The sequence below is a fragment of the Antechinus flavipes genome, chromosome 2, assembly GCF_016432865.1.
Source record: "Antechinus flavipes isolate AdamAnt ecotype Samford, QLD, Australia chromosome 2, AdamAnt_v2, whole genome shotgun sequence".
NCBI lineage: Eukaryota > Metazoa > Chordata > Mammalia > Dasyuromorphia > Dasyuridae > Antechinus > Antechinus flavipes.
In genome coordinates, this window is record NC_067399.1 from 253630625 (window position 1) to 253642316 (window position 11692).

Sequence of the window (11692 nt, forward strand, 5' to 3'; positions counted from 1 at the left end):
ACTTTGTCACAGAGCCCACTAAGGGGGCTACATGATGACAAGAGGAAGCTCCAAATGAAACACTAAATGGGCAGGAGACAGAATGAAAAAGAAGGAAAAACAAAAAAGCCCACAAAGTACCAGCAGAGATACCTTGGCTGGAAGTCTTTTAACCCTGTTTCTAATTAATCATTTCCAGTCCTATCTCTTCAAACTCCTGTTGATCTAACATCAGCATATTTTAAATCCAAGCAGCAGGAGCTTCATAAAAATCACCACAGGCTCCAAGGGCTTGTAGAGGGATGGCGGAGAATGGACTAGTTGGATTAAGATAGCTAATGGCTGTTCTCCAGCCTTATTTCCTTTGGGTGGTTATTTCCCCTAGAATCCTATCTATCTTGAGTAGAGAATTCAAATTAATTCAAATATCTATTAAACATCAACTATGAGGGTACAGTGCTTAAAAGCTGAGAAATACAACCTTTAGATATGATGTAATCTCTGACCTCATGGGGCTTTCAGTCTAATTTAGGGATTTATAATATTTTTTGTGTCCTGGATACCTTTGGCAATCTGATCATTTTGATGGACTTCTTTGGCAGTCTATTGATGTTTGTGAGCCCCCTTGGCAACCTGGTAACGTATGTGAACTCCATCTTGGGATAATATTTTAAATACATAATTCAATTAAGAGAATTATAAAGGAAACCAATTCTAGTGAAATATAATTATTAAGATATATTTTTTAAAACAAGCTTACAAACTCAATGTTAAGAACTCCTGATCTAGTAGATGGATATCTGATCTAGTAGATAGGAAACAGAATGAATACTGAAAAGATTGAATTTGAAGTTAAAATTCCTGGAATGGAATCCTAGCTACTGACAATAGATTGTTACATGATATCTCGATTCTCAGTTTTTTAATCTATAAATTGAAAGAGTTAAATTAGATAACGGCTCTTTTTTTTCCCCTGAGGCAATTGGGGTTAAGTGACTTGCCCAGGGTCACACAGCTAGAAAATGTTAAAAGTCTGAGATCAGATTTGAACTCAGGTCCTCCTGACTTCAGGGCTGGTGCTTTATCCACTGCACCATCTAGCTGTCAAAATTAGATAACTTCTAATGTTTTTTTTGTCTCTGAATTAGTAATCCTGTCACAGACTTTTAGTTGGAGGTGAACTCAGAAAAATAAAATTTCTTTTCTAGCATATCTGGTAAGTATCATCTTCATATCCTCAAAACATACGCTTTTTGAGGAAGAGAGCATTTCATTTTTATCTTTTTATCCCTGGTGTCTAATATAGTGCCAGGTACATAGTATATACTTAATAATTGCTATTTATTGATTCACAATTTCATCTCTAAAAACTTCCCATGTCATTTGTGTTGGTTTTCCTTATAGAATATTTAATCAATGAATTCTACCTATCCTTTTAAAAATATTTTTGAAATCCTCTCTCTAAACCTTTAGGGCACATGACAGAGTGTGCCTGGCTTTTTCTTTCCTTCTCTATCACAAATTCTAGGGAGGAGTGGTAACTGTCCCCTGTTCCCAATATCAAGATTCCTATCATTTCTACTTCAACGACCTGTTTCTCCTTTCATGAAAAGTGCATAAGGGAAATACAAGCAAATTGCTCTGTGAGGTTGGGGTTTGGTATAACAGCCTTTCATAAATAATGGAAGAGAAGAGGGAAGGTTTTACTGAGGAGTATCATTGAATTGAGCTTTAAAAGATGGATATGACACATGAGCTAAATGACAGATGTAGTTCTACATCCTTAGACTTTACAATAGCTACAGTTGACTGCCTGGTGACTAGGGAGGTGAAATCAACCATACACTTTTCTCAAACAGACAGCATTGTAGGTTTGTAACGCTGAGATTTTACATGTTTATTTATGTTTTCTATTTTTAAAATGCCATTGAAATGTTCTAGAGTTCTAGGAGATTTGCAGTTTCCATGGTGTGGGTGGGAAAATGTACAGCTGAACTTTAATAAATTGTATATTTTAATAAGTATGCATATTACTCTGAATCCATAGGGTCTTTAAATAAATTTATAACATTCCTCTCTTGGCTATTTATTAGTGGTCTCTACCAATTACAGAGTTCCAACTAAATGGGAGTGAAAACTGCCTCTTGATTATACTAAAGGCATTCCTGGAAAGGAACTGGGGCAAAGGTGAGTGGGAGTCATCTGAAAAAGTAACCTTATTTTGATTTCCTAGGAAATTCTTCATTTTGTAGACTGATGTTACTTTTGACCTAGACCTTTGAAGATCAGGCCTACAGCCTGAATAAGTGACCTTAAATTGAGCTATATTTTCCTTGTATGAAAATTTATTAAGGAAGCTAAAGAGGACTCTGGTTTGGAAAGAATGAAAAATACTTACTGAACTATATTCTTAAGTCCCAATATCATAAATTTAGACCCTAAAATGATCTTAAAAGTTATTTAGTGCAGAGGTTCTCAACTTTTTTGTGTGTAATGCTGAGTCCCTGGGTTCATTCTCAGAATAATGTTTTTAAGAATATATGACTATAAAAGAAACCAATTATACTAAAATAAAGTTATCAGAATTTTTTTTTAAGTTCATGGACCCCAAGTGAAAAAAGTCTTCATTTTTTCAACTGAAAAAACTGGAATGTGAAAAGATTAACAGCCCAAATAACTAGTAAGTGAGTTGGGATTCCAATTCAGATGTTTTGACTTTCCATTACTCACAATGACAAACTTAACTTTGACTCACAAACTTAAGTAGCTTTTAGAAAGGGGCATTTATCAAGATAGCATAGTGAGAATACTTTACATAAAACATCCCCCAAAAGTCCAACATTGTTCTAAAAGTATATACACAATCCAGAGGAAAGTGGAACTTATGATTTCTATAAATGCCTTTGCTAAAGGTATCTAGATATTCCTCTTAGTAATGGTGTAACTTTTGACTGGGTTTCCTTAAAGTATGCTGAAGCTGTCTTTCTTCAGTGTGCGGAGTTTATTCTAAAAACCCGCACCACTTCAGGGCACATGACAGAGTGTGCCTGGCTTTTTCTTTCCTTCTCTATCACAAATTCTAGGGAGGAGATATAAATAAATATATCCTCCTGATATAAATAAACCCATTTGCCAGATTAGTACATTCTCAGGGTTGCTCTTAAATGTTGATGAAAAGTCTGAATCCTCCAACCCTCCAATGTTCATAAGGTGATTCTTCAGTCAAGAGATAGGGATAGGAAAAGAAACTCATGGACTCCTCCAAGCAATTCTCTTTCAGGAAGTCGAATGGAACTGTTCTTTGCTGGCTCAACATCCTATCTTCTGGATTCTGAAGTGGGCTACTATTTTGTACAGAGCATGACCAAGTTTGGAGACAGCTAGGTGACGCAGGGGATAGACTGCAGCCCCATAAACTAACCAGGAGAGGAATTTTATCCCTGTTTTATGAAAGAGAATGCTGACAATCAGACAATAACTTCCAAGAGCCAAACGATACATAAACAGAAGAACCTGGACCCAAATTTGGCTCTTCCATCTCCTACAGTGATGTCCTGTCTAGTACCCAAAAGAAAAACAAACTCTTCTATTAACATAGCATTTCTTTCTCTATCTTTCACACTCACAGCAGGAATCTCACACAAGAACACAGGATCAGCAGGTCAGAGAAAGCAGTTCCACAGTCTCCCCAGTGGGTTCAGGGTAGCTCATTGGCAAAAGACTCCCTCCTGCCTCCAGAGCCCACTGTATTTTTTTCCAGGCCGTAAAGTTGTCAGGCATCCAATAGTGTATGAGTCAGACAAGTGCCAAGTGTGTTTACGGCTTATTAGCCAGCACTTTAATCAAATGTGATATAGACACAGTTCTCTCTGGGGCTGTTCCCCAGTACCAACTTTATTTACAGGTTTTAGATTTCTTAAGAGGGACCTGCCCGGGGAAATAATAGAAAAGGGATAGTCAAACAGCAAGAAGACAAATACCTCTGCTCCCTCAGGCTTTCCTCCCCTCCTTGTTGCAGCCTGGAAGATCAATATGAAGATTCACACCACCCCCCCAAAAGGATTGGGTCACCAGGGAAGCCTCAGGAAGTTCTGGCTCAACATCTTCCTGGTGACATTTTCCAAAGTGAATTTAAGCAAATGCTCCAACATAATATTTGTCTTAAGTTGCCTTTTGGTTTTATGACTTTTTAAGCTCCAAGGTTGGCCACCCTCTCAAAAAAAAAAGAAAAAAGAAAAAGAAAAGAAAGAAAAAAAAAGAGTGTTTGAAAAGAAATCCAGCTTAATGGAAAGGTCAGGTATTTGAAAAACAAACAACCAGAGGCTTCAGGAAGATATTCAGGCATTCGGGATATTTAGTGACTACATTTTGTTTCTGATTTTTCTTCTGTCCAATACAGTTTCCCTCTGACAAAGTAGTACTCTGACTGAACAGGTAAATGGAAGCAATCGGTCCCTGCTCTCCTCAGACAGAGGCCAGAACTCCCCAGTAGAGAGAAGAATTTACCAGCCAGGACAGGCAGACAATTCAAATAATTAACTACTCAACTATTTACTAGGTATTTTGCCTGGAGTGCCCATCAAATATCAACAAATTCGTATATTATGCCCATATTGACACTTTCAATATGGATAGAATTATTTCTTTATATAACTTCCTTTAACAAAGACTTTTGTGGCATTATAGAAATGAGTTCTGCATATGTTTAAGTGATAAAAGGGGCTTGTGTTTCTTTCCACTTCCAAACGACTTTAAGAGTTGTTTAAAAAAAAAAAAAAAAAAACATTTACATGGTAAAAATCTCTATTTTCACCAGACCTTTAATTTCATATATTTGAAGAATTCTCTATATGAAGATTACCTTTACTGCTACAGAACAGCATCTCTTTCTGTTGTTTAAAGTCCTAAAGAGATGGCTGAGGGATGTTAGAGACATGCCCAAGGTCACATGGATAGGAGATGTCAGAAGCAGGACTTTAAGTTTTCAGGACTCCAAAAGCATCCCCTCCTATCCACTATGTACGCCATGTTGCCTCTGAAGAAACTCTAATTGCATCATCAACATTATTATCCTCAAACACTAAAATGGATCCATAATTTCAATGAGGTGGGTATGCTCTCTAAGAATGCAGATTATGACCCATCCATTCCTGATCAACTAATGTGATTCTTGTCCATGTCTTTCCATAAGTTTATTTTGGATTGGGAGGGGGACAGAGAGAAGAGGCAGGGTTACTATATGAACATCCTATTTTTTTTAAATCCATAATTTAATTAATGACATCATTTACTCCATTTCCTCTTAGTTGTAATATAGTTTCAGCTTGCTCACATCTGCCATACTACTCTTCATTACTCTCACGGTGATATTTAATTTCAATTCTGAAACTATCATTCTGTGATTCGTAGTCATAGACCCACAGAATATTTGCGTAAAAAGATGGCTTCTGTTTAGAAAGGAGTTTGGGATCACAAAAAGAATTTTAATTTCCCAAAGAAAGTCCAGAATGCTCACCTCCTGCTCATCATCCATTGCAATTTCTGTCCTAGATATTTGTTCTGGTGTATAAGTCTACTGGTTGTCCATCAAACTGAATACTGTAGTCTGGACAACAAGCATTCTTCATAATATAGTAGTAATTATGATCATAAAAATAATAGTAGTAAATGAGCAAGTTTTTTTTAAAAGAATATAGTTTATGTTGCAGGGATTTTGGAAATATAGGCATACTAATTCCCTGTTGGTGGAGCTATAAATCAATTCAATATTCTGGAATTTTGCAAAGAAAGTAGCTATCATATCATACATTTTGACCCAGAGATTTTACTACTATGTTCCAAGGAGGCCAGTGACAAAAAGAAAAGCTTCATATATGCCAGAATATTTTCAACAAAACTTTTTGTATTAAGAACTAGAATCAAGTGCTTATTGATTGAGATTGATTATATAATTTATTGTACATAAATACAACAGAATATTATCATGTTGTGAAAAATAAAAAATATGAATATATTAAATAATTCAAAATAATGTGAACAAATACAGTAAAGCTATATATAAAATTACTATTAAAATGTAAATGTAAAGAACAGCCACAAAAATAATTAAAAATTAATATTGAACTAGCATAGTGGTACATGGTTATAATCCCCACTACCAGGGAAACTGAAGTTGATAGATTTCTTGAGCTTGTCTTCGGGTCAAAGCTCTCATGACAACAATAATGTGATTAGTTCTAAAAGTCCCTGCACTTTCAAAGTGGATAAGTTAGGGAGTCTTTAAAAAATAAAAAAAGAAGAAGAATGCAAAATAATGGAGAATAAACTTGATCCCAATGGATATATGAGGAGATATTTCCCCTCCTTGACTCCTTGGCAGAGATGAGGGGTACATAGGTAGAGAAGATTGCATATGGAGGGATTTTTTTGAGATATTGATTGTTTCTGTTATTTTTTTTCTCTTCCTCTCCCTCTTTCTTTTTTAAATTCTTCATTATAAAGAATGGTTTCCTGGAGAGGGAATGGGGAAAAATATGGGGGGAATTTAGGCAATGTAAAAATAAAATATGCAAATAAAATAAAAAGTATGAGGTAAAAGATACAAGGTATCCCAAAAATTTTAGTAGCTTCGAGTTTTAGTAACTGAAAACTAAGATTTGGGGGACATCTTATAAAAGATTTAAAAATTTGCAAGACACTTTATCTTCATGACTTCATTCAATCTTACTACATGAAAGAGACCATGATTTATCCCTGTTTTACAGATGAGGAAACTGAGGCTCTAAAAGATTAAGTCAAATGTTTGTGATCAAGAAACTAGAAAATATCCAAACCAGAATCAAACCTAGTTAAACAAATAAGCTACACATAATGAAGATAATAAACAAATAAGTAAAGCAAAACTAAGTTAGAGCATTAGTTTGCTGATAAATTTTAGAACAATGGATGTTGAGAAAGGGAATATTCTGAAAAAGTTTTCATCTCCATTGCATTACCCAGAAAAGTTACTTTAAAAAAGTACTTACTAAGTATTTATTTAATTGAATTGCTGAATCCTCAGCCAATGCAGTCTAAATTTCTTTATCATCTTTCTTCAAATGATTTCATTTTAATCACTGATACTAACAACAAAAGTATTCTGGTTTCCACTGCAATTGTATGGCAAATATACACAGCAAGATACCTTTCAAGAAAAACAAACGAAACATTTTCCATCTGATTCTACCAATTTACTTTACTTGAATTTCTCTTTGTCTGATTTTCAGTGCTACATAATAAGTAAACATTTAGTAAATACTAACTGAACAATCAGTTCATCTATGCCAAATATTCCTTACTACTTATATACTCTCTTCTGAATTTGTACTTTATTGTTGTTGCCATTATTATCATTATATTAATTATTATTAGCATTATTATGCATCAGTAATCAGAGATCTATTATTAGTCTATTCCCTCCACTTGTCAAGCTCACAGTTTCTTAAAGTGCAGGATGAGACGCCATATGGGATCTTGCAACTTAATGTGGGAATCAAAAATTATGATTTATTATATAAATGTTTGATTTGCATGCCTACTTTATATACCTATATAGCCAGGATCAGGTAAAAATTTCTTAGGAGAAAAGGGGTTGCAAGTGGGAAAAGTTTAAGAACCTGGTGATCTTTTTGTATCTTAGTAGAAAGACTATTTTCAGCAGTTGTTTTAGCTCTCAGTCAATGAGCTTCTCCCTCCCTAATTAGATTTTGATGATAGATATAATCCAAACTTTAAACCCTTCCAACTCCATAGGATCTATCAGAGTTTATACTGAGCACAAACATTAAGAGCCCGAGGAGTTTGCCAGTTACCTTCTGAAAGAGTCCTTTGTTTTTCCTATATAGCAGTATTGCCTCCAAAATTGGATTATAAGCCCCATAGAAGCAGGAGAGGTCAACTATTACTCAATGTCCGCCCCTTCTCCACAGGCATCCTCCAAGTGCCCAGTTGAAGGTTCTGTTCTAAATGATTTATAAATATTGTAACAATTGGATCAATTGATATTGATAATTTGACTTGTCTCTTGATTTTCTAAAGACATTCACCAATTACTGAAAATAATTGACTGAATACACAATAAAGCTTTCCAGTGACACTGAAGTTCTGGTTTTCTGAACTATATGATAGAAATGCCTAAAACTGCTTTCTCCAGAGCCAAAATCCAAGATAACATGTTGAGTTAATGAACTTAAAACCAGCCTCATAGAATTAGAGCTGACTAGGAAAAAAAAGAGCACATGCATTCTATATACTGCTCAGTAAAGAGAAATATGTACTCTGGGAGTTTTCTATAGAAAACAAATGAAATTTCCACCGTAATGGGCTGCAAAATTATCCCATTTAAACCAAAAGGTTCTAAAAAATGCACATGGGGAGCTTTAAGTTATACACACACACACACACACACACACACACACACACACACACTCCTATTTCAGCACAGTGCCTGCTTAGTTTTAAGAAGATTAGAGAAGAACAGATCCAGATTCTTCTCAGATTCTCAAGATCTTTGGATTATTTCTGATGCTCCAATTACACTGATCTGTGTTTTTTCCAGAAGACACAGTTTCTTCTAGTTTCAAACTTCATGGCATGGATACATAAAACTACACTGAGAGAATAGGAGACCCCACACCACAAGGGGTGACCAAGATGGAACCCACCCTGGGTTCTCATGAACTCTGGGAAAATCATTTCCCATATTGGAGCCAGAAATGCCCAATGTACCGAAATCTCTCTTGCTTTTCTACTAAGGTTATACAGGAAAGTTTTGATGACAAATCTCTAATCACAGCCAGGGTTGGTCAGTGATTGGCTGTGTATCCAGTAAAGCATCAAATAGAAAGGCAGGGGCTTCCCAAAAGTACTCACCACCCTTGGGGCGGAAATCTTGTGCAAACTTCAAGTGCCAAGTTTGCTATTGAAAGAAAGATGCTCCTATAGATATCTATAGACTAGAGTGCTGACTACATCACGGTATGAAACCCTGGCATTTTGTAAGTGGTTCAGTGCAGAGTTTACTAATCTTGAAGTCAGGAAAGCTCGGGTTCAAATGCTGACTTGCAGACATTTGTTAGCTGTGTGGCCTTGGGCAAATCACAACTTCTGTTTATTGCTATTTCTTCCTCTAAAAAATAGGATAATTATAGCACCTGCCTCTTGGGGTTGTTGTAAGGACTAAATGAGATATTTTATAAAGTGCTTTGCAAACATTCAAACACTATATAAATGCTACTTACTGTTACTATGCTTCTTATTTATTATTTATTATTATTACTATTAATTATTATTACCACTGCTACTATTTTCACTATTATTATAATTACTGCTATTATTATTCCTACAATTAACTCCTAATATTACTACTATTACAACTACTACTTTTATTACCACTAATATTATTACTAATTGTTATTACTACTATTCCTTATTACTACTACTACTATTATTATTACTAATTCTCTTTATTATTATTTCAATTAACTACTACTGTTACTATTATTATTATTATGATTGTCACTACGATTATATTCACTACTGTTTCTAATTAATTTAATCATAGCCTTAATTCAGGGAAAAATTTAAATGGCAGAAAAAAAGCAAGGATGTAACTGAGCTCTCTCCAAAACCCCCTCCAAACACCTTTAAATAATGCCTAAAAAAATTCTGGAGCAGCAGAATCCACAAAAGGACTGGGTGAAACAACTTTCTAGCCCAGGACAACTTAGAAAATCAACAGGAAAACTCTGTTGCACTGGGATGAGGGTGAAACATAGTCCAACATAGGCAGCACTCCAGCAAACTCCAAGCATCCCTTGGAGGTTACTGAATCAGTGGCTATTCCAAATCTCTCAGCCCAAAGATATTAAGGGATTCAGAAAACTAGTCAGAAGAAGATTGTATTTTCTTTGCTGACATAAGAGTTAGGATTCTATTGCAAAAATTGGATGCGAGTCATGTCCTGAGTCTTAGTTCCTGGACAAGAGGAGCACTGGCACACCAGAGCTTGTGGCTGTAAGAGAAATGAGACTCTGGTCACAGTTCTATGGTCTGACTTTACGTCCAAAGCATCAAGGAAAAAAACGTAAAGTCAGGCCATCGAAGAGCCTGAAAAAAAAGAATTTTTAAAATCAAGTAAGAGTGGTAGAGGAAAAATTGGGAAGAGAAATGAGAGTGATGCAAGAAAATAATGAGAGGAGGATAAAGAGTTAACAGCTTGGTAAAGGAGGCACAAAAAATTACTGAAGAAAATAATACCTTTAAAAACAATTGGCCAAATGGTAAAAGAAGCACAAAAATCCAATGAAAAGAAGGCCTTAAAAATCAGAATTGGCCAAACAGAAAAAATATGCAAAAATTCATTTAAAAAAAACTCCTAAAAAGTAAAATTGGCCTAATAGAAAAAGAGCTAGAAAAATTAATTGAAGAAAGGACTGCCTTAAAAGACAGAATTGACCACATGGAAGATGAGGTATAAAAGCTCACTGAAGAAAATAATTTCTTAAAAATTAGAATTTGTCAGTGAAACCTTCCACCAAGAAATAATAAAACAAAATCAAAAGAGTGGAAAAAATAAAAAAATGTGAAATATCTCATTGGAAAAAAAACAACTGACTTGGAAAAATAGATCCAGAAGATATAGTTTAAGAATTATCGAACTGATTATTAATCAGAGAAATGCAAATTAAGACAACTCTGAGATACGATTACAAACCTAGTGGCTAGAATGACTAATGCGGAATGCTGGAGGGGATATGGGAAAACAGGGACACTGATACATTGTTGGTAGAATTGTGAACACATCCAGCCATTCTGGAGAGCAATTTGGAACTAAGCTCAAAAAGTTATCAAACTGTGCATACCCTTTGACCCAGCAGTGTTTCTACTGGGCTTATACCCCAAAGAGATACTAAAGAAGGGAAAGGGACCTGTATGTGCCAAAATATTTGTGGCAGCTCTTTTTGTAGTGGCTAGAAGCTGGAAACTGAATGGATGCCCATCAAATGGAGAATGGCTGAATAAATTGTGGTATATGAATGTTATGGAATATTGTTGTTCTGTAAGAAATGACCAACAGGATGATTTCAGAGAGGCCTGGAGAGACTTACATGAACTGATGCAGAGTGAAATGAGCAGGACCAGGAGATCATTATACACTTCAATAACAGTACTATATGATGATCAATTCTGATGGACCTGACCATACTCAGCAATGAGATGAACCAAATCAGTTCCAATGGAGCAGTAATGAAATGAACCAGCTACACCCAGCAAAAGAACTCTGGGAGATGACTTCATATGAATCACTTTTGAATTCCCAATCTCTCTATTTTTGTCCACCTGCATTTTTGATTTCCTTCACAGGCTAATTGTACACTATTTCAAAGCCCGACTCTTTTTATACATCAAAATAACTGTTTGGACATGTATATATATATATATATATATATATATATATATATATATATATATATATATATATATATTGTATTTAACTTATACTTTAACATATTTAACATGTCAACCTGCCATCTGGGGGAAGGAGGGAAAAAGTTGGAACAAAAGGATTTGTAATTGTCAATGCTGAAAAATTACCCATGCATATATCATGTAAATAAAAAGCTATAACAATAATTAAAAAAAGAATTATCGGACTACCTGAAAGCCATGATCC